Here is a 24,007-nt window from a genome sequence, read left to right as displayed (position 1 = left end):
TCAGAAACTTCCTCTGGGTGCAGGGGCCAAGGACTTGGGCCATCTTCCACTGCCTTCCCAGGCCATAGCAGAGAGCTGGACTGGAAGTGGAACAGCTGGGACTCGAACAGGCACCCACATGGGATGCCAGCACTGCAGGTGGCAGCTTTACCCGCTATGCCACAGCACGGTCCCTCAAAGTTTCCTCTTTTATTCAATGGGTTATAGCTTGTTATTATTACTTATTTTGATGTTCAATTACCGCATATTTGGTCTCTGGGGACTCTCATGGTTTCTTCCTCTCATGACCCTATCATTCTTTGGGCCCTTTCTCTGTCTCTGGCCCAAGTGTTAGAGGCTCATTCTCACTTTCCCACTGCAGGCAGAAACCGAGGTCTGAATGCCAGGTATGCTCAGTGCTATACGGGTGCCACTGTGCCTAGGCCTTTTGTATAGACACAGCTGGGGAAGATGCCCATGAGTTTATGTGTTTACATGTATACACACATTCACACTTCTGTGTATTAGCAAATGTAAATACACATCTATATTAAAGCATTTTACATTTTTAAAAGTATATTGAACACTAGAAGTGTACCCTGAGGCTTCCAATCCTAATCCAATACCACAGGCTCACTCTCACTTTCTCTTTTCTACATTTGTAGTTCCCCTCTCCTACAGTGAAATGCTTGTCTCCCATTATCTGCTACCCATTTCATGGACACGGGCACACTCCACCATTGTCACTGTGGCAGCCAAACCCTGTGCAGACGCCTCCTCACCCTGCACAGGTGGCCAGGACCTCCGCTGGCCCACCACCTCCACTTCCGCAGGGCAGCTGCCTTTCTCAGCCCCAAGTATCTTTTGGATTCAATTAGGGATGGAGAACATAACCCCTCAGTTGTCAAATTACTTCCCAGCAGGTTTGTCTTTGCTCCTTACTCTGTGTGCTACATCATCATTATTGTCATTTGGCTCTATCGTCACAAGTGACATTTAACTTCAAATGACGTGATTAAAGTCACTTGTGCCATAAATCTCCTTCCACAGTGTTTATGTGTCTTTACACTAAAAGTGCTGTTTTACCATGAAAGAGTTGACAGTAAATCAAATCAATTTTCCAACTACCCAAAACACAGATATTTAATAAGCGTGAGAAAAATTATATGACTTAGAGACTAGGAAAAAGCCAAGAAAGGCTTTGGGGAATCAGAACTTGAGCAAACGTGGCTCAAGGGACCTACAGACAAGCTTAGCAAAGTCAATACATACTTAGAAGACTACGGGTAAAAAGATTCACCGCTGTGCTACTGTACTTCAGAAAGGAGAAACCTGAGGATACCACCAACTGAGCAATGTTTCAGTTATGTAAACCATTCAAAAATCATGGATTAAAAACTCAGCGACAAATGCAATTAACTCCCGAATACTAAGGTATTGTACAGCACTAAGAACATGAATCTCTTCACAGCTTTCACAGGGAGAGGGAGCAATCTTTCCATCATGCACATCTCTCTTTTGTAACAGATTTTTCACACAGGCATCCCAGATCCACAGCATTCAAAACCCACAAAGGCTAGATGAAGTTAGGGAGAAAAAGTTCAAGGAGGTATACACCTGAAGCTTTTCTCCAAGGGTACCATATTTTAATAAAATACATATTGATCCATATTTTTCCTTTTTAACATTTTCTAGTTAACATTACAAATACTATAAAATATCACACTTATAAATTACTAAGTGAAAATGGTAAAATACAAATTTTTCCTGTGAAAGAGGAATTAAATAGCACTACCTCTGAGGTCAGACAGTACCCCTTAAAAGGTCTTCATTTTATAACACACACACACACACACATATGTACAGAGAAAGGTCCTTCATTTTATTACTTTACAAATGTATATTCAAAACTAGTACAGCCACTGTGGAAGACAGCCTGGATACTGCTCAGAAATCTGAAAATAGATCTACCATTTGATCCAGACATCCCATTCCTGGGAATATACCCAAAGGAAATCAAATTAGCATATGAAAGAGTTGTCTGTACTACCATGTTTATAGCAGATCAATTCACAACAGCTAAGATAGGGAACCACCCCAGATGTCCATCAACTGATGACTAAAGAAAAACGTGGTGTATATACACTATGGAATACTACTCAGCCGTAAAATAGAATGAAATTCTGTGTTTGCCAACAAAATGGATGCAACTGGAGACCATTTTGCTTAGTGAAATAAGCCAGACCCAAAAAGCCTATGTTTTTTCTGCTGGTTGTAGCTAATACATAAAGTACCCCCTTACGTCACCCCCCCGCCCCCAAATAAAAAACCTCTAAGTATATTGAGCTACACTGACATCTTGTGATTTGATTGTTGTTTAACCCCTGTCTACTTACCTTCTACTTGTAGGGCTCTTTGTTTAGAGGCGTATTTAGCCTATGATTATAAACTGAAAGTATGTTATCGCAAAAAATTAAGCCTTTGGAAAGTATGTTATCTCAAAAAATTAAAAGAAACAGAAGGAAAGGAGGAGGATGGAGGGAAGGAGGAACGTATTGTATTCTTGGAATCGTATCTATGAAATCTTTCTCCATATAATAATAAAATTGTAATTAAAAGTAAAAACATATTTTGAAAATACATTAATTCAGATGTAACTACATTAACCAATTAGCTGCTCTGAAAAACACTGCTTCGTGAGAAGGGATCCTAAGGTTATAGGATTTGTAAGGAAAACACAGATGGTTTCTGTAGCTAAACCCTGCAGTAAAACCAACCCTACAGAGGATGTGACAGCTTCTTAGCTCACAGGAGACAGACATGATTGGCATGTGTGGTACCACTCCTTTGAGTTTGCTTTGACATCTGATGACATGAACTGTCGTGGAGGCAAGGTTTTCTGGGATTGGAACTCGACCACTAATAGTTTGCTGATTAATCTCTGCAGGGTCTGAGATGGCCGAAAGGTCACATGGGGTGGGATGGAGGGACACAGCTCCAGCACATCCTCAGCTAGGCCTTTATATTCTGTGGGACAGGGGCCACTGGTCTCCACTGGCTCAGACCACTAGTATGGACAACTGGAGATGGCAGAATATACTCTATGGGCTTCAAAAGTCATTCAAGTCCTTTCCCTACTTCTCCCATCCAAGATCAGGCGAGACTGGGCATGTTCACAATGATATGGCCTGGTTTTAAAGTTTTACAGGTACTTACATATAAATATATAAAACTAGCTGGGCGCTTTTTTTGGGTTATATAATCTGTCCTCCTCAAAGTCTGAAATGACTTCCTCATTATGTAATATAAGGAAGAATGAAATGGCTATAGCTTTGAAGGTTTAGCACGGATAGCAGGGATGAGAGGGTCCAATCTCAGCCAACATTAGCTATAATCACTGCAAGTAGATGGTTAGCAGTTGTAATAGCAAGGAAATCGTCTATAATTGTTTTTCTCAACCTTTTTTTTTTTTACAAATTATTCCCTTGTCTCATTTTTATATAACTTTTTAAAAATTAATTTTATATAACTTTTATATAGCTTTTTTTTTTTTTTTTTTTTTTTTTGACAGGCAGAGTGGATAGTGAGAGAGACAGAGAGAAAGGTCTTCCTTTTTGCCATTGGTTCACCCTCCAATGGCCGCTGCGGCCGGCACATTGTGCTGATCCGAAGCCAGGAGCCAGGTGCTTCTCCTGGTCTCCCATGCGGGTGCAGGGCCCAAGCACTTGGGCCATCCTCCACTGCCTTCCTGGGCCATAGCAGAGAGCTGGCCTGGAAGAGGGGCAACCGGGATAGAATCCGGCGCCCCGACCGGGACTAGAACCCGGTGTGCGCCGCAAGGCGGAGGATTAGCCTGTTAAGCCATGGCGCCGGCCTTATATAACTTTTTAAAAGTTATTTTTAGTCCTGTAGATGTACTGTTTATGTACCACATGCTTATCTGTGCCTCATACACACAAGATTTTCTTGTCCATCTCCCAAGAAACAATTTTCATCCCTGTTGGGAAAGCGTAACCTATAAGAGGGAAGCCAATGTATCTTATTTTGTTGAGAAAAACACAGTACAACAACAAAAATGACCTGTACGCTCCCCATCTGTAATAATGGTTTTCAGATTACAGGTAAATTTAGCACATCTTTTGAGGACCTTGGGCATCTTTTGATTCTCCACAGCTGAAATGTTAGGTCTCCCCCCCTCCCAAGATGCTGTGGTTCAGGTATTTCAAGTCATTCTGTGGGAAAATGCAAATTTTTAATCCAACACTGCTTTCACTGAAAACAAATGCCTATATGCATTTTTCCATTTTGCTATTTCTTCATGTGATTTTTAAAGGCATGTATTAAGAAAAATCATTATATTTTAGGGGGGGCAACAACATCACCGATTGGTGACGTTTGAAGGTAGGATGGCTTTGTGGAAGGAGCATGACTTCAGAGTTGTGAGGTCCTGAAAAAGTGCCTCATCTATACAACAAGGAAAATGACTGATGTCTTCTGTGATTATAAAAATTAGGACAAAGGCACGTGATTGCCCAACACAGGCATAATGGGTACTTCCTACGTAGTAGCAGGACTTACTCCTGGAAGAGTCTCCCATGTCTGCTATTCTCCATGGCCTTGTGTTTGCTGGGCCTGGGGTTTCTCTGATGTGTGCTGTGCACTAGCCATGTACCTTTTCCAACTACATACCCTGAGGCAGCACACCAGCACACCTGGTGGTGTTGCTTTAGTGTTTAGTATCTTTTGATGTCTTCCTACTATCTGAGATTTGTTAAAATTGAATTTGTAATATGTGCAGAAAGCCTTGCCCATACGTTTTCCCTTAATGGGAATAAGGAAACAGGAAAATTGGGTTAAAAAATATGAGCATCACTAGGACTAAGAAATCAGAATTTAGAGACTTTATTTTAATGCTATGTCATCACCTTATTCATACAAAGCAATCTTCATTCAAAACAACTCATTGAGGGGTCAGCATTGTAGCACAGTGGGGGTAGGTCACTGTTTCCGATGCCAGGGTCCCATATAGGTGCTGATTTGTGTCCCAGCTGTTTCACTTTTGCTCCAACTCCCTGCTAATGGCCTGGGAAAAGCAGTGGAGGCCCAAATGTTTAGGCCTCTGACACTCACGCTGGAGACCCGGATGAAGCTCCAAGCTCCTGGCTCCTGGCTTCAGCCTGGCCCAGTGCTGGCTGTTGTGACTATCTGGGGAATGAACCAGTGGGTGGAAGTTCTCTCTCCCTGTAACTCTTTCAAGTCAATCAATCAATCTTTAAAACAACAACAACGACGACAACAACAAAAACCAACTCACTGAAAGTCAAAGTGAATTTACCAAGGAATCTCTGTGAGCTGGGGACTGCATTAGAGGTAGAGGACACAGCTTGTCACCTAAATAGGGTCTAAGCTTTAAAAACTTCTGATCACTACCTTTCTCCTCTTTTCCATTCTTTTATTAGACCCTGTTTCTGTAACCATCTGTGGTTAACAGGAATTAAAAAGTTTCCACTCAGTGGACTGGTATGTGGTCCTACTGTGCATGACGAGTAGTGCATGTTTAGTTGGCAATACCCAGACGGATCTGTGCTCTTCAACAACAGAAGTCCACTAATCACGCACCTGTCTTACCAGTGTCAAACTACCATCAAAGTTTCTAAACTCTGTTTCCTAAGAGCTGGCCCCAGTGCATGGCCCACACTGTGAATAATACTGCTTTCTAATCAACATCAACCCAGTCCTTTGTTCCCTAGACAATTAGTTTATAATCTAACTTGCATTTCTCTTCCTTAACTGTCTTTAAGTCAAACGTAAGTTATTTTAGAGGCCAGCACTGTGGCATTGCAGGTAAGCTACTACCTACAGCACCAGCATCCCATAGAGGTGCCAGTTCAAGTCCTGCAAGCTCCATTTTCAACCCAGCACCCTGCTTATGTGCCTAAGAAAGCAGAGGAGGATGGCCCAAGTGCTTGGGCCTCTGCAACCACAGAGGAGACCTAGAAGAATATCTGGGCACGTGGCCCAGCCCTGATTGCTGTGGGAATTCATTTGGGGAATGAATCAGCAGATGGAAGACCTATCCTCCTCTTCTCTCTGTAGCTCTGCCTTTCAAATAAAGAAAATCAATGTTTTAAAAAAGCATTAAAAAAAAAAGAGGTAAAACACGGATCTCCTTCCGTATCTCGCTAAGTAGTGCCAAACTGCACTGGTTTTCAGTTAAAAAAAAATAACTACTTCAACTACCCTAAAATCTCGAAATGTCTGGATATTCTGCCATTGCTCCTTGCCTGTACTCTGTTCCCAAGTAACTAATCATGGCCAAGCAGTCAGCCACAGATCTGAGAGCTGGGGAGAACACACACCAGGCCATAATTCTCAGGAGCCCAAGATACAGTCTCGGATACTCATGAATTCTTCATCAAAGTCTTAAAAAAAACTCTTCATTTTGTTAACCTGGAGAAGAAATCGAGGAATTTCCTTGATCACGTGGATGGCAATTTTTAAATCAAGTGTTGCCAGCTAATAACGAAGATATACAGTGAGCTGACACGGTGATGACAACATACTCAAGCCCAGCCACCAGCCATGCGAACAGACAGGGATGGGAGAAATGAATCATCATGGCACACGGCTATACAGACTCTGAGCCCTCGCTGGAGCAGGGAGGAGCAGGTGCCAGGCAGCAATTACATTTACGCAAAAATGCATCATGTCATAGTTAATACTGATTTATGTTTTTATGAGCATTATGGATTTCTATAACTGAAATGCAGAGTTTCTGTTCTGTAGTGTGTAATTTCTACTAAGTTCAATGAGTCTATGGCTGTACATAATTAACGCAACACTACACTAATAAAAATGGAGTCCTCTACTGATTGTTTTTAAATGGTCTGTTACTATTGTGTCTGCGAAGCCCGATTTCACCATGTAACTCAAATGGAAAGAGGGGATGCATTCAACCTACTATGTGGCTCCCACAGAATTATCCTGAGGTGGCAGTAAACATTTGTTTATCTGATCTGATTGGATGTCCTCTGCCATCTTGGGAGTCACAAAGGTAGGAATAACAAAACAGTATAGCTCGAGAAATGAGCGAAGCCAAGAGGACTATCCAAATCCAATATAAAGTCAGAGCAGGCCCTCTCATAAACTCTCCAAAGTTCTCTTTCACTCTAACTCATTATGAATTACTTGCACCACTGTTCCAAAGCATCTTCCTTTCCCTCAAGATCACACTACACTATCACCCTTACGTCTTATTCTCAGCAAGTAATTTAGGCCCCTAGATTTACTAACAACAGTGAGGTCCTCAGATGCAAGCTGCACTCCACTCCCACTCCCATTCTTCTTCCCATCTTTAAGGAAGAATTGATTTGTGTGTGTATGTAATTGGGGATCCATGTACTCCGTTTAGGATTCTAGGCCCTCCTTCCTACTTATAAAACTGTGACCAATTACCTACACCTCTCCACCAGGATCTTGGTGCCTGCCAACATATTTTAATTTCCCCCAAACAGCTCTCTTTTCTAATTTAAGATTTTGATTCCAAATTTCTATACCTTCTCCCCTAATAATCTTATTCTCTGCATTGGCATCAACTATTAACTCTCAGCACCCATCACTACACACATACACCCTACCTCTGGATCACACACTTCTTGCTTCTAAATAGTAGTTTGGTTTCTAGATGAGTTTTCTTTTTCTTCTTTTTTTTTTTAAACTGAGGCTCAGATTTATTTATTTATTTATTTATTTATTTATTGACAGGCAGAGTTAGGGTTAGGGTTAGAGAGAGAGACAGAGAGAAAGGTCTTCCTTTTTCCGTTGGTTCACTCCCCAAATGGCTGCTACGGCAGGCGCGTTGCGCCAATCTAAAGCCAGAAGCCAGGTGCTTCCTTCTGGTCTCCCATGCAGGTGCAGGGCCCAAGGACTTGGGCCATCCTCCACTGCCTTCCTAGGCCATAGCAGAGAGCTGGACTGTAAGAGGCGCAACTGGGACAGAATCTGGAGCCCCAACCGGGATTAGAACACGGGGTGCTGGTGCTGCAGGCAGAGGATTAGCCAAGAGAGCCGCGGCGCCGGCCTCTAGATGAGCTTTCTTTCTGGAGTTAAGATACCCTTGATTCTAAGACTACTCTATTCTACTCTATACTACTATTCTATGTCTACTCAGGACATCTGTAATTGTTTGACATGCTGTGCTTGACTTCACTGGGAAAACAAAGACTTAAAAAAAGAAAAAGAAAATCCAGCAAGTAATGGGTTAGCCTATACCTCAGGTTGGTCCAGTTCCAAGGAGTACAATTAAAAACCATGCTTGAAACACTACAGATGCTCAGTTAATACTGCTTCCATGAATAAACAGATGTCACTCAACTGACCAGAACTCTCCTGTGCCTCTTCCCATCTACTTAATTCTGCCCACATTTCTTAGCTTGGCATTCAAAGCCATCAACATTTTGAATTTCACCTTCCTGAGCAGCACTGATAACCCCTAACATATTATCTAATATGTTCTCAGTTGTCCTTGTTTTTACTCAAGTTTTTCTTTTGCCTGGAATATATTATTTGATCTCTGCCCATGGACACCAGTTCTTCAAGAACTATTCGAGAAGCTACCTGTTTTCAGAGTCAGGTCTTCTTGCTGGGCATTATGAACCCTCAGGATACCCCTCATCAGAGCACTTAGCATTCTGTGCAATGATTACAATGAAGATGAGGCTGCTGACATTTGTATGTTGCTTGTTGCTTACGTGCATAGTGTTAAGTGTTTTACGCATATTAACTCAGTTACTCCGCTCAGTAACTCTACCTATTGCCGTCTCCTCTTTACACTGAGGAACACAGAGGTTAAGTTACCTTGTTCAGCTACAGAACTTTTAAAAAGTAGAACAGAAATTTTTAACCTAGGTAATATAGCTTCAGTCTGCTAGCTTTGGTCAATGGGTTCTGTGAGAGAAGTAAGCCCTAACACCCAAGGGCATCCGTGGTATATAACGAATTATATATATACTGATACTTCTCTCCTAGGCCTCTAACATGGTATTAGCTGTGTCATCCTTGGGAGAACTGAGAAAACACACTCCAAACATTACTAGGGTGTAATTATCTCACAGAGCCTGAGCTGATGCTTCTAACTATTCCTCTACGCTCTCTTTCATTATTTGTCTGTCTACTTTTCATATTCCTGATATCCCTTAGTAAATTTTATAATCTTCCAGAGCAGCAATGGCATCTCATTTTTCATTCCTATGAGATCTATGACTGTGTTTCCATAATTTTCACACAGTCAAGTTTCTCTTTGAGTTAATTCTTATATTCAGTCATCCAGGAAAAGCATTTTCCTTACAATAAGTTGATAACCAGAATAATCTGTTATGTATTTTTTGGTTGTGTCTGACATATATTCCCAAATTTTACTGAAGTGTAATTTAAAGACAGTAAGATGCATTTATTTAAAGTATATCAATGTTTGAGTTTGGATGGAGGTATAACCTGTGAAACTATGGTCACATTCAAAACACAAGACCTTTTCATCATTCCTAAAAGCCTCCACTTGCCCCTTCGCCACACCTAGCTCCAGGGAATCACTGCTCTGCTCTCATTCCCTACACTTTAGCTTGCCTCTTCTAAAATCCCAAGTGGATCCACACAGTATATCGTCTTCTGTGCTTTAATGCTTTCACTCAGCATGAGATGCTGGGATTCATCCACGTTGCTACATTTATCCATATTTGGTTCCTTTCTATTACTGAGTGGTTAATTCATTACATGAATATATCACATTTGTTTTATCTATTCATCTGTTGATGGACTTTTGGGTAGTTTCCAATTTTGAGCCAGTATTCATAAATTTGTATATAAATTGTGTATACTCATTACGTTTTATATAAAGGTTTGGTCAAAGAGAAGGCATATGATTAGTCTGTGAAGAAACTGATTTCTTCAACAGAACTTTGTCAGCTTTATTTGTAATAGACAAATATTACAAACACTCAGCCGGCGCCGTGGCTCAACAGGCTAATCCTCCGCCTTGTGGCGACGGCACACTGGGTTCTAGTCCCGGTTGGGGCGCCGGATTCTATCCCGGTTGCCCCTCTTCCAGGCCAGCTCTCTGCTATGGCCCGGGAAGGCAGTGAAGGATGGCCCAAGTCCTTGGGCCCTGCACCCACATGGGAGACCAGGAGAAGCACCTGGCTCCTGGCTTCGGATCAGCGCGATGCGCCGGCCGCAGCGGCCATTGGAGGGTGAACCAATGGCAAAAAGGAAGACCTTTCTCTCTGTCTCTCTATCCACTCTGCCTGTCAAAAAAAAAAAAAAAAACAAAAACAAAAAAAAAAAAACTCACTCACCTGGGCAAATAAAAAATAATTTGGTATGTTCATTTAAGGGAATACTATTCAGCAACAAAAACAATTTCACAGAACACAGATGAATCTGAAAATAATTATACTGAAAGAAACAAGACAAATGAACATATATAGATAACTTATAAAAAAAAGTCTAGAAAGTGTAAATTTCTCTATAGTGACAGAAAGCAGATGTTGCCTGGACACAGGAGGAAAGAGGAATGAACTGAAAAGAGCATGAAGAGATTTCTTGGGATTATGCACCTGTTTGCTAACTTGACTGGGTGATTGCTTCACAAGGGTGTACTGTCCATAGGCCAAAATCCCTCAACTAGAATACTAATCTAAGTATGAGCAGCTTAGTGGATGGCGACTACACTTCAATAAGCCTGTTTTTTAAAAAAACCCAAATGGTCATTGTGGGAACAAACAGAGAAATTCCTTTATGTAATAAGAAAGCTCCGAAACTGCCCTACTATGTAAAAGCTTTGATGCAACAGAAAAGATTATTTGCTGGGCATCTAAGCCATGGAAACAACCAAGCAGCAGAACAGCTCTAAAGGGTCATTAGAAAAGTTTAATTGGCTGGGTAATAACCCCAACCCCACCAATCAAAACCACAAACCTATTCATCCTTTAAAATACACTGTATCTGTAATAATTGAAGAATGGTTTCTAAGATGCATGCTTATGGTGTGACTTAGTGACTGACAGGCCTACACTATTTTCTGGAATGATACATGTTACAGATCAGGATGGCAAAGGGTAGCGCGATCCTGAAAACAGGAAATGTAGAATTCAAGAAAAAAAAATTATATGTGACAAAGGAAAACATTTTTAATGCTAAAAGCCATCAAAAATAATGAAGACGCTAACAGTTATGAGAGAACATAAGACAGATAGAAACATAAATAACCGGAGACCTCAATCTGCTACTCCCAGTATAAGCCAGACGAAGTAGATGAAAAATAAGGCCGAAATTACATAATCCATTAAGAGAGCTTACCGATATGTACTGGACTTCATATTCTGATGCCAGAGAATACACCTCAAATATGCATGGAATACTTGGAAAACAATCACACACTATGTCACAAAGAAAACTTCAGCAAGTTCCATAAAATAAAATACATTCCAAACACTCCGATCTCAGTGTAATGCAACTATAAATTATTAATAAAAAAACTAAAAGGATTATGTCCTTAGAAATCACGTCTCCTATTAACTCAAAGGAAACAGGGAAAGCACAAACTAAAATGGAAGAATTTCTAAAAAACAGTGTTTTTTGTACAGCAGTATTTATGGCAAACATTTAAGCAGTAACCAGAAAAAAATTAAAATCCACAAGCCAGTATTTCAATACAAATGAAAGAATAAAAATGTGGTATGCAGGGAGGGGTCCAAGCACTCAGGCCATTTTCTGCTGCTTTCCCCAGCACATTAGCAGGGAGCCGGAGAGGGGAAGTCAGCTTCGCAGGGGGCAGCAGCTTAACCTACTGCACCAGCCCCCAATGAGAAAATAAGATTAAAAAACAAACAAAACAAAGAACAGAGCCTCAGTGATTCATGGGATGATATCAAGAGTTTATCTTTTATGTACCTGGAGTTCCAGAAAGATGGCAGAGAGAGAATGGAACAGAAAACATATTTATGAAAGTAATTCCTGAAAATTAGTCAAATCTGATTAAAAAACATAAACTTACTGATTTAACAGATCAACCTCAAGTAAGGATAAATTCAAACACATATAGACATCAATAGCCTTTGAGTACAACAATCTATAAGTAGTTAGAGAACACAGTAGTAGAAAAAACTCCATTAACAATAGAAAAAAAAAAAGGCGGAAGATGATAAAAGTCCCAAAGAATAAACAAGAAAGGTATGAAAATCCTGAAAAACACGAAAGTAGGCTTGAACAAATAGAAAGACAATTCCTGTAAGACCTCTCCGTGTCCCTCTCACTGTCTGTAACTCTACCTCTCAAATAAATAAAAATCTTTAAAAAACAGACAATCCCCTTGATCTAAACGAATCAAGGATCAAAAAGTGTGTGGGGGTAGGAAGGGAGTCAAACCAGATGAGTACTCTGAATACTGACGGGATTCTTCTATAACTGGGCACAGGGAAAGGTTTTCAAACTATGTCACAAAACTCAAATGAACTACAAGACAATTTGAACACTAATAAATTTTGACCATGTTACAAACACAATAGAGAAAGGGTTAGTAGCCTCAATATATAAATAACTCTTTAAGAATTAGAAAGTTCTAGAATCTGACTGAAATGAACAGATAACTCATTCAGTCCAAAAAAGATTCTGAAATAGCCCTTCAACATATGAAAAGATGTCCAATGTTACTCACAATTAGAGAAGTTCAAAATACCAATTGGTAAAAAAGTCTGACCATATATTATATCAGGGAGGGTGTGAAGGAAAAAAACTCCCATATACTGCTGGCTGTAATGCACAAGCCCTGAGAGAGCAACTGGGCAAGGTCTAACAAAACCACATAGCACCTGCCTTCTGACCAGCAACCCTACCTCTGGAGATGTCCCTGAAGGATACGGCTCCAACATTTTAAGAAGATACAGCAGTAGGCCGAAAGTCATTTCCTGCAGTGTCTGCGACTGCAAAATACTGGGAACAAGTGAAACGCATTCACACAGGAGACTGGTTACATGGGCTGTGATACAACCATACAATGGTGGAAAGGATTAAGGAAGAACTTTATGAACGGATGGGAGATGGTTCTCGGGATGTGTGAGTGAAAAAAGAAAACTGCAAAATAGTACCAATATGTTACTTTTGCATAATAAAGGAGAAATAATGTATTTTAGTTGCTTGTTTGTAGTGGGGCGGGGTGGGGGGACAAAGGAAGCACAAACTACAAACCAATGAGACTACTTCCACTGGGTGGAGAAATGGTGAAAGCATGTAGGGAGGGGAATGGAAAAGGGGAGGAGTGACACGTCTCTTAGGACACTTTTTCCTGAATAGTTCTGACTTTCAGAAGCTTGCTAACAGATACTCAAAAATAAATGAATGAAATTGGCAAGGATGGGAGACAACCCACATTTAATAGCAACAAAATAATGAACTTAACTGTATTTCAAATAACATGGTCTCACCTAAGTGAAGATACAATGTCCCCATGCCAACAACTCCTATATATAAAATTTTGATTAAATATCTTTGGCCATAGGCAAAAAATATGGTAAACAAGAACCAAATTCTAGAGAGCAGATATTTTGAAAACAGCTTTATTGAGATATATAATCTACAAACCATGAAGTTCATCTGTTTAAAAATACATTCTGGATAATGGAAGCCAGATTCTCTCTGCCAGAGAAGGGAAATACCAACATGGAAAAGGATAATGCTAAAATGAAAATGGACCCTGTGAAGCAGGAATGAATTGGAGGTATCAGTAAGAATGTCTGGTTGTTAATACACACAGAGATAGAGACAGAAATAGATGTGTGTGTTTATGTTCATGTATTTCCTTTTTCTGTCCAAGGAGAAGATCTAGAGGCAATGAACACAGCTAGTTTCCAGCTCTTGGTTTATAAACACTCCACCAAAAGAAACCAGACCTTCTTGGAAAAATGATGATTCCAGGGCTGGGTGGGTAAAGTATAAGTTGAAATGGAAACACCTTGTGCCAGAAGGCAAATAAATGCTCAGAGAATGATGGGAACTTGTCACAAGGACACAGAAGACGTTTAAAGGAGCTGCCACAGGCACATTCAAGACAATCTAAGCACCAAAGTAAATACTAACACCAGATTATAACCCACTGACTTCACTATACCACTTCGAACTCAATGAATAACTCAAGGCAGAGAGGGGGAAGCTTGTAAAGCAGAATGTCCTAAGAATGATGGGACTGGAAAATCACCACTTAGCAATTACCAGCATGATAGCAATTTAGGTGAGAATTAGGAGTGGCTATCAAAACTACTCAGTACAGGTGAGAGTCTGGTGAGGAACACAATATTTACATAGCATCAAAGTAATCCCCATAAGACATGTGATAATTACAAAATCACAAAGCAACTTTCCACTACTTCAACCAAGTGACTACAGTATGACCAGCAGTGTGTCGGACACCGCGAGCCTCCTGACCCAACACTGAGAAGGCACAACGCTGTTTCTGTGGCTTTCAAGCCTAAAGCACAACCTCATCTGGCCCTGTGGAACCAAGGGGCGAGCCCAGACTGAGGGTCATTCCACAGATTAACAGCCTATGAGGGTCAAAAACTCCTGTACCGAGAGTAGAATGTCATCTTACTTTTGTTAATTTTTAAATAAGATTGACATGCACACCTGGAAGTGGTGGTTCTACTTTGCAAAGAAAGCAAATGTTATCACAGCTGCTTGCTTCCTTTAAAGTCATTTTGTCTTATTTCCTCCTTTCAACTATAGGGAAGGAGAAATACAATCACAGCTGTAAATGCAAAAAACCCTGTCTTTTATCATTTCAAATAAAATATGCAGAGGTAAGTTACAAAATGGTACCTGAAAAACAGGGACTGCAAACATGTTTTCATGTGTCCTAAGTATGTAAGAACTGAAAAGACACACGAGTTCAGGCTGAACACTGAAAGCCAAGGTTGTTAACCTTTCCATGGCTTCAGTAACAGACCACCAAACATTTATTCGGAAACATCGAGTTAGACGGACAGAGGAAAGAGCTGGAAGGTGGTGGAATGCCACGTTGAGGGTGGGCGGTGTGAAGCGGACAGGGAGGGACAGTGAGAACGTGTACAAGAAGGCAGAGAGAACAATGTGGGGAGAAAACTCCAATGAGTCAGTGACAAATGGGAAACAGCTGGGAGTAGCTCAGCCAGGCTCCATCGCAAAGTGGACCAGCACAAAGTTCACAACAGCACTTCAGTCTGGGGGCTGTTTGGCCTCTGCCCAGAAAGCAGGCTGATGTCCCTGAGGAGTTGCAGACGACAGCAGCACGCCCATATATGTGCCCCCAGAAAGACCACGCATCGGCTGTGCACAGCACAGCGGCATCCAACAGGAGGAACAGACCAACCGGCGGCCAGTTGCAAAGATGGAAGAGCAGGAACAGACCAGCAGTCACTTTCCGGTGGCTTCTCAGACAACTGCTCTAGCAACCCTGTGATCCAGCCTCAATCGGCAGTGAGGGCTGAATTTTAACGTAGGATTATCAAACATTAAATTATCTACACTTACAATACTAACATGATGGAGGGACAACCTCAAATTTAAGAAAACTTAGCTTCTGGACAAAACATTCATCATGGAAACTGTTTGAGGAATCAAGAGTGCTGCAACTAATTGTCCCATCCTTTTCAGCCTGGCGAGAAGTGCGAAAATCCCAATTTAAAACTGGAAAACAAAGGAAGATATAATTAGAAATAGTTTCTTTTTGTCATCAGTTTTTCTCTTTTCTTCTCTCTCACGCAGAATCAATCCTCACCTTAATTAAACGAGGAGAATGTTCATACTTGAGCATCTGCTCTGGTGTCCCCAAGACCTGAGTTTAGACAAACCCCACTCTGTCTCTTCCAGCCCTGGAACTCTGCAGACGTTTCCACATCACTCAGAGCCTCTGTGCCTCTTAGCTCCTAAAGTGACTCTTCAGTCCTGCAAGACTGCTGGGAGGATCCAGTGGGGAAGCACCAGTGCGGTGCCTGGCACACAGGGAGCCCTCAGACAAAGCTGCCCTTTCCGCCCCTCCTGGTGTTTACACTGTCTCGTGGCAAGGACTATCAGGAAAGAAGATACAGGCTTCTTTTTCAAAGCACAATATAAATTTAAGTGAAATATTTGGAAAAATGGCTTCCACATGGACTTACGTTCTCAACAATAATTAGTACTGAATGGTAAACACTCTCATTAAAAAGATTTAGCTGGGATTAAGATATAGGGTAAGCAGAAAAATAAAATAAAAAAGATATAGGATAAGTTGGTAGATAATGCTAAAATATTAGGAAATGTGTTGAAAATGACAGAATTGTAGGCTGTAATGACTATTGATTTTCCTGCAAATTAAAACATTTCCCTGGTTGGAGAAATGGGATCATCTTTTTAAATAGCTTTTTAAAAATAATCGTACCGGACTTGTCTCCAAGTAGGTCCTTATAAAGTCTATCCAAAACACAGGGTGGGAAAAAGGACAGAGTGAAATCTGTTAGCTATTTCATGAAACAGAGAAAGGAAAGAAAGACAAAGACAGGAACGAAGTGAAAAAGAAAAAACTCAAGAAACTTTTAAATGTAATTTTGACTGTATGCTTTCAATGGGATATAATCCAAGGACAGAAAGAACTGCAAAAAACAAAAACAAAAACCAAAACAAAACAAAAAAACCTTTAGTTTTACAGATTGTTAGTAGTTGCATTGGTGTTGTAATCCTGAGAGTATTTTATGTATTATGGCTTGAAATAAATGAGTAAATACATAGATGTTTTTGGAAATGCAGGTTTCTCAATGTAGAACAAAAGATACCCATAATAACGGGAATGCATAGGAAAAAAAATCCATGGTGTTGGTTTTATATTTAGGAATTTTATTTTTAAAATCTTTTAATTTTAGTGTAATACACAGAGACACATGTGTCCTAAGTGTACAATTCACCAACCTTTTACAAACTCCACACATCTACACAACTAGGATGAGGAAATCGCACATTTTCCAGACCCTAAGAGGTTCTGCCTTCTGCTTCCCTTCTAGTAACTTCTCCCGACAAGAGTAACCATTATCTTCATTTCAGTACTGCGGAGTAGTCGTGCCTATTTTGACCTCAGTTAATCACATAGAATGTACTCTTCTGTGACTAGCTGCCCTTGCTCAATGTTATTTTCATAAAATTCATGCATATATCCTTGTAGGTAGTTGTAGTTCATTTGTAATGTTATTTTTCCACTATATCCTACATCACATTTAACCATCTCACTGCAGCTAGGCATTTTGGTAGTATCCATTCTTACCTATCGTAGTGCTGCCATTATGAACAGTCTAGTGTATTCAACCATAAGAAGCTGATGTCAGTACCTACAAAAGAGGGCAATGTCATATAACTGAAATTAAGACATCATCTTTTGATGGATATATATATATATATATGCATTTCTGTTGGGATAAAACTAGGAGTGGATCAATTCTTTTAAAAAACGGTTTTAACAGTTAACATAACCAGCAAATAATTGTTCCTTATTGCTGACACATCTGGTGTTTTCTACGTAGCCTTCCTCGAGGGTGTATGGTGTGATATCTAGTAGTTTTCATTTGTGCAGTTCCATGACTAATGAATACATATCCTTGCTCAGACACATGTGCATTGTTTGGATATCCTCTATTGTGAGGTATCTTGTCAAGGTTTTGTCCATTGATTATACTGGCTTGTAGGAGTCCTTTGTATATTCTGAAGAAGAGTTTTTTGTTATAAACGTATTAAGACATCTCTTTCCACTCTGTGGTTTGCCTTTTTTCTCTCAATGATCCCTTTTGGTGCACAATTTTTTTTTTAAAAAAAGATTTATTTATTTATTTTGAAAGGCAGAGTTACACAGAGAGAGAAGGAGAGGCAGAGAGAGAGAGAGGTCTTTTATCCGCTGGTTCACTCCACAGTTGGCTGCAATGGCCGGAGCTGCGCTGACCCAAAGCCAGGAGCCAAGAGCTTCCTCCAGGTCTCCCACGCGGGTGCAGGGGCCTAAGAACCTGGACCATCCTCTATTGCTTTCCCAGGCCACAGCAGAGAGTTGGATCCGAAGTGGAGCAGCCGGGTCCCAAACCGGCGCCCATATGGGTTGCTGGCACTGCAGGTGGCAGCTTTTTACCCACTACGCCACAGCGCCGGCCCCAAAAGTTCTTAAATATGTTGCAATCCATCAGGATTTTTATTTTATGAATAAGTGCTATTAAAGAAATTTTGGGGGGCCAGCGCTATGGCACAGCAGGTAAAGCCGCCACCTGCAGTGCTAGAATCCCATATGGGCGCCGGTTCGAGTCCCGGTTGCTCCACTTCCGATCCAGCTCTCTGTTAAGGCCTGGGAAAGCAGTAAAAGGTGGCCCAAGTCCTTGGGCCCCTGGCTTTGGATTGGAATAGCTCCGGCCGTTGTGGTCATTTGGAGAGTGGAGAGTGAACCAGCAGATGAAAGACCTCTCTTTCTGTGTAACTCTGACTTCCAAAAAAATAAATTGAAAAAATTTTTTTGCCCACTCCACAGTCAAGGAGATGTCTCTCTAAAAGCTTTGTTTCACTTCTCACAGTTGCATTTTCTATGTGTGAGTTCCAGATAGATTTCTTTCTATTGGATATTTAATCCAAAACCATTTATTTAAAAAGACCATATTTTCTCCAGTGTAATACATACCACCATTTTAATGACTCAGGTGATTGTATATTACCCATTTCTGATATCTCTTTGTTCTACTGGGCATATTATTTATCTCCCCAAAGTGCTATAGAGTTATAATAGGTTTTCCTATCTTGAAAAGTGAATCCCCTGGTTTCATTCATCTTCTTCAAGACTGCACGGCTCTCCTTGCCCTGAACTCATGACTTAAACACAAATAAAACAAACAAACAATATTTCTTAGCTCTTCCTAATACAAAGGGTAGAAATAGTGATACCCAACTAACAATGAGTATGCTTAGCTCCCAGTTCTTGGTTTCCGAATCCTCACTAAAAGAACCAGAGGTCCTTAGAGAAAGGACTAGCTCCAGGACTGGGCCAATGGACTATAAAGTGATCCTGAATACTTTGTGCCACAAGTGGAAAAGCGCTTAAAAATTAAGGAGGATGGGCCAAAAGGTCACAAAATCTACCCTGAAAGGAGTCTTAGTGGCCAAATTTGGGACCAATATGCTAACAGTAATGGGTAGATAGTACCACTCCAACACAAAAAAAGAAAAAAAACTAAAGAATCTATGGATCTGCAGTGATACTTCTCTTAGAAAAGAAGTTTTCCAGGGCCGGCGCTGTGGCGCAGTGGGTTAAGGCCATGGCCTGCAGTGCTGGCATCCCATATGGGTGCCAGTTCGTGTCCCAGCTGCTACTCTTCCGATCCAGCTCTCTCCTGTGGCCTGGGAAAGCAGAGGAGGATGGCCCAAGTTCTTGGGCCCCTGCACCTGCGTGGGAGACCCAGAGGAGGCTCCTGGCTTCAGATCAGCACAGCTCTGGCCTCGTGGCTGACTGGGAAGTAAACCAGCGAATGGAAGACCTCTCTCTCTCTCTCCCTCTCTCTCTGCTGCTCCTTCTCTCTCTGTAACTCTTTCAAATAAATAAATGTTAAAAAAAAAAAAAAAGCTTTCTTTTCAGAAGAATACCAGCTAATAGAGAAGGAATATCAAATTAAAAAATCATTATTTTGTAAGCCCCATCAGAATAATTTACTTGGGCAAGAATCGTCACTGAAATCACAAGTGCAAGATGGCAGGGAAATGAAACAGTTATAAAACCTCAAGGCACTAGCCTACGTGTTCCTTATCCATTCCATTTACATGGGAGAGACAGGAGGGCTGAGGCCATTACCTTGTGTAGTGATCAAACCTAATCTTACCACCAATGGGACAGACTCCTCATGTAACTCTCTGAGGACACATCACTTAGCTGGTATTCTTACCAAAAACCAGATGGAAATGATCACAAGGCCTCAATCAGAAAAATCCAAAGTGAGGTCCTCCTGCAAAGTAAGTGTCCTAGGCCCTTCAGAAGCCAAGCCATGGAAGATTTAAAAAAAAAAAAAAAAAAAAAAAGAGGGTAACTTTTCCATACTAGAGGAGATTAAAGGTATCTGACACCTAAATGCAGTGATACATGAGGAGATTCTGGGTTCTGTAAAGGAATTAGTGGGAAAAGTGAGGAAATATGAACACGGGCTATATATAAATACTATTACTTTACCAAGGTTCAATTTTTCAAGGGTGGTAACTCCTGTAGTTTGCAGGAGAATGCATTTATGCTTAGAAGATGCATGTTGACGTACATTTGGGGCAGGGTGAAACTTACCTGTAAATAGTTCTTTAAAAAAATTTATTCATTTGAAAGTCATACTTATAGAGAGACAGGGAAAGACAGAGGTCTTCCACCTACTGGTTCACTCCCCAGATGGCTGCAAGGCCAGGGGTGGGCCAGGCCAGAGCCAGGAGCCAGACGCCAGGAGCCTGGCAAGGGCCCAAGCACTTGGGTCATCTTCAGCTGCTTATTCCAGGCCTTTAGCAGGGAGTTGGAGTGGAAGTAGAGCAGCCAGGACATGAATCAGCACCCATCTGGGATGCTAGCATCACAGGCTGGGGCTTCCACTTGCTAAGCCACAAGGGCAGCCTCTTGTAAATGGTTTTTAAGTAATGTTAATTGTTCTGATTCCAGGAGTTAAAAAGAACATACAAAAAGATAGTTACTTGACTACAAGAAATTAGAAGGAAAAAAGTCCATTTGTACTTTTCCACAGAAGAGTACAAATGATTCACAGAACTAGTAAAAGTAGACTTTATTTTAGTCTTTAAATGTCAAACACTTAATTATAAACTAAACTGCCAAAACAGGCTAATTCATATTTAAGCTCACAATTTAACTGGCATATCTCAAAATACATTTGTCTAAAAAGCTAAAAGGAAGAAAATGACTACTTCAACATCTTCCACTAGAGGAAGTTAACAATATCCTCATTCACTGAGCCGATTACATTCAAAAGTACTGGGCTACAATGAATAGACACACAACACTGACTAGAGTTCTTTGTTTCAAACTACCAAGGTGCTTGCCTGCCAAGTAATTCTTCCCAGCATGGGACAGCACTTATCTCATTAATATACCATAAGAGAATCTTGAGGATGTCAATGAATTTGCCTTATTCATATTATGTCCATCTGAATAAACTTTATACAGCACCCATTACAATCACAGGTTGGTTAAACTTAAGTAGAAGCCAATCCTGATGGGTTCGGTTGAGTACATGGTTGATTACAGAATGCTTTTAATTTTCAACAGGCTTTTAAAGCAGAACTATTCTGCTCAAATGAAATCTAAGGCTTTTTTTTTTTTAGCTTCAAAGATTATATTCAGACCTTTAATAATTATTTTCTTTACATAAAAGTTAAAAACCATATCCTATCTTAAATATTCTTTTCTTTATTTTTGACAGGCAGAGTGGACAGTGAGAGAGAGAGACAAGGAGAAAGGTCTTCCTTTGCTGTTGGTTCACCCTCCAATGGCCGCCGCAGCTAGCACGCTGCGGCCGGCGCACCGCGCTGAGCCTAATCCAGGAGCCAGGTGCTTCTCCTGGTCTCCCATGGGTGCAGGGCCCAAGCACTTGGGCCATCCTCCACTGCACTCCCGGGCCACAGCAGAGAGCTGGCCTGGAAGAGGGGCAACCAGGATAGCCACGGCGCCGGCCCAAAATATTCTTATTTTAGCTCTCTTTTAAATAAAACTAATCTTTGTATCGTAATAGTTTTCATGTAATATCTACAAGGTAGTCTTACTGCCAGTCATCTTTATTCCTTATTAGCTGATTGACTTTGGATTATGTAATTTTTCTGACCCTCACAGAGAGTTTAAAGGTCTTACAAAATGGAAACAACTAGAATTTACCTAATAGGTAGAATGCCTTTCTCTACTTTAACTTGGCTGTATATTAGTTGGGGCTAGGCCAACTGTGTGGGCAAGGAAGAAGAATGTACACATGGAAAAACCTAACACATTGCCTTGTTTGTAGACGGGTCTAAAAAAGTATGTGTTGATTGGTTACATTATCAAAGGGAGTGAGGAAGAGGATGATTCATTTTTGTGAGAAGACACAGGGAAACTAAGAAGGTCAAAATTTAAGAGTTAGAGATTTCATTTACATGATTGCAATCCCTATAAAAAGCAGAGGCGGGGGGCTGGCGCAGCGGCTCACTAGGCTAATCTTCCGCCTTGCGGGGCCCCGGCACCCCGGGTTCTAGTCCCGGTCAGGCGCCGAATTCTGTCCTGGTTGCCCCTCTTCCAGGCCAGCTCTCTGCTATGGCCCGGGAGTGCAGTGGAGGATGGCCCAAGTCCTTGGGCCCTGCACCCCATGGGAGACCAGGAGAAGCACCTGGCTCCTGGATTAGGATCAATGTGGTGCACCTGCCACGGCAGCCATTGGAGGGTGAACCAACGGCAAAGGAAGACCTTTCTCTCTGTCTCTCTCTCTCACTGTCCACTCTGCCTGTCAAAAAAAAAAAAAAAAAAAAAAAAGGCAGAGGCGGGGGAAAAACACCTTATAAAATGTGCATGGCATAAAAATGAAAGTTTTGTTGGAAGAGATTCTGCACTAGCACACTTAAACCACATTAATTACATCAACTGTTTTTCCAAATATTTTGGCCCAACAAAGTGGAAATATATATAAAAGTCATTTGAATATATTTGAAATATATATGAAACTCATTTACTAAAACATAAATATGGGGGCCGGCGCTGTAGCGCAGCGGGTTAAAGCCCTGACCTAAAGTGCCGGCATCCCATATGGGCGCCGGTTCTAGTCCCGGCTGCTCCTCTTCCAATCCAGCTCTCTGCTACAGCCTGGGATTGCAGTGGAAGATGGCCCAAATCCTTGGGCCCCTGCACCCGTGTGGGAGACCTGGGAGAGGCTCCTGGCTTCGGATTGGCGCAGTTCCCTCCGGCCGGTGTGGCCATCTAGGGAGTGAACCAGCGGATGGAAGACCTCGCTCTCTGTATCTACCTCTCTCTGTATTGACTTTCAAATAAATAAAATAAATCTTTGAAAAAAAATACTCAAGTTTCCAATATTAAAAAAAAATACAACACATTCTAAAGTACAAAGTATATGGTGATAATAATTTTCAAAAACAAAATTAGTCTTTTTACTTGTCATTGACTCAGAGGCACTTTGTTAACTTGGCGTCCATGTGTATGACTGGCAGGTCACTTGGACCAAATGGGAGCGAGACCTGGACAGGAAAGCTCCTTCATGGAGCTGCCCGTCCGCCCATCTCTGAGGCCAGATGACAGAGCAGCCTCACTCACCACATCTGCCGCCAGAGACTCTGAGCTGGCTTCCACATGGGCAGTGAGGAGTCACCCTGTGAACCGAGGCAGGGACCTTAAACACTGGGCCATGGGTAAAGTAGGAAGTAGAGACTCCAGAGAGCCAGCCTACAGCGATCTTGATCGTGCTGTTCCGATGATTATGCTGTACATTCTATTCTATCACATTTTCCCAAACTCTATACCAGTGTAAATTCTTTAAAGCTCTGTGCACCAACAAAGAACGAGAGTTTATGAAGTGTTAAGGAGATTCAACTTGACATTTAGGTGGCTTGGAAGTACAATCTCCCCAGTTTCATAATATAGTCCCAATCTACCAAACCACTGTGATACTCTCGATTATAGGACTTTAAAAAAATACTCTTTCTTCACTGATATAAAAGTGTTATTATACACACAGTGTGAAAAGTGCAAACCATGTGAAAGAGAGGAGATAAACGGGACCCCTCAGAAGTAATTCGGGGTACTTCATTCCAGGACTCTTCCCCAGGGCTCAGGCTTTCTCTTGAGGGGAGGGGCTGACGGGGAGGTGAGTCACTCACGATGAATCTACAACTTTGCTCCCTGCTTTTTCAGTTAATATTACCTAGATGTTCTTGACAAGAAAATTCCTCTTTAATAAACATGAGAAGAAAACTATAATGGTTGGTTACCTCTTTTAAAGGC

At 41.2% G+C, this 24,007-nt stretch overlaps 1 protein-coding gene across 7 annotated transcripts in view; it reads right to left on the bottom strand.

Annotated features, from left to right (window-relative positions):
• The window catches only part of MRTFB (myocardin related transcription factor B), a 198,998-nt gene that overhangs the window by 81,301 nt on the left and 93,690 nt on the right, over positions 1–24,007 (bottom strand). Inside the window, exon 2 of one of the 7 annotated variants that reach the window (XM_062180757.1) lies at positions 17,294–17,357. The exons of the other annotated variants lie outside the window; for them this stretch is intronic. The gene's annotated coding sequence lies outside the window, so the exon portion shown is untranslated. The remainder of the gene's footprint in view (positions 1–17,293; positions 17,358–24,007) is intronic. 7 annotated transcript variants of the gene reach the window in all.

This window comes from Lepus europaeus, chromosome 21 (assembly GCF_033115175.1).
Source record: "Lepus europaeus isolate LE1 chromosome 21, mLepTim1.pri, whole genome shotgun sequence".
Taxonomy (NCBI): domain Eukaryota; kingdom Metazoa; phylum Chordata; class Mammalia; order Lagomorpha; family Leporidae; genus Lepus; species Lepus europaeus.
Note: the sequence above shows the minus strand (reverse complement) of the source record. Positions and strands in the feature narration are given on the sequence as shown.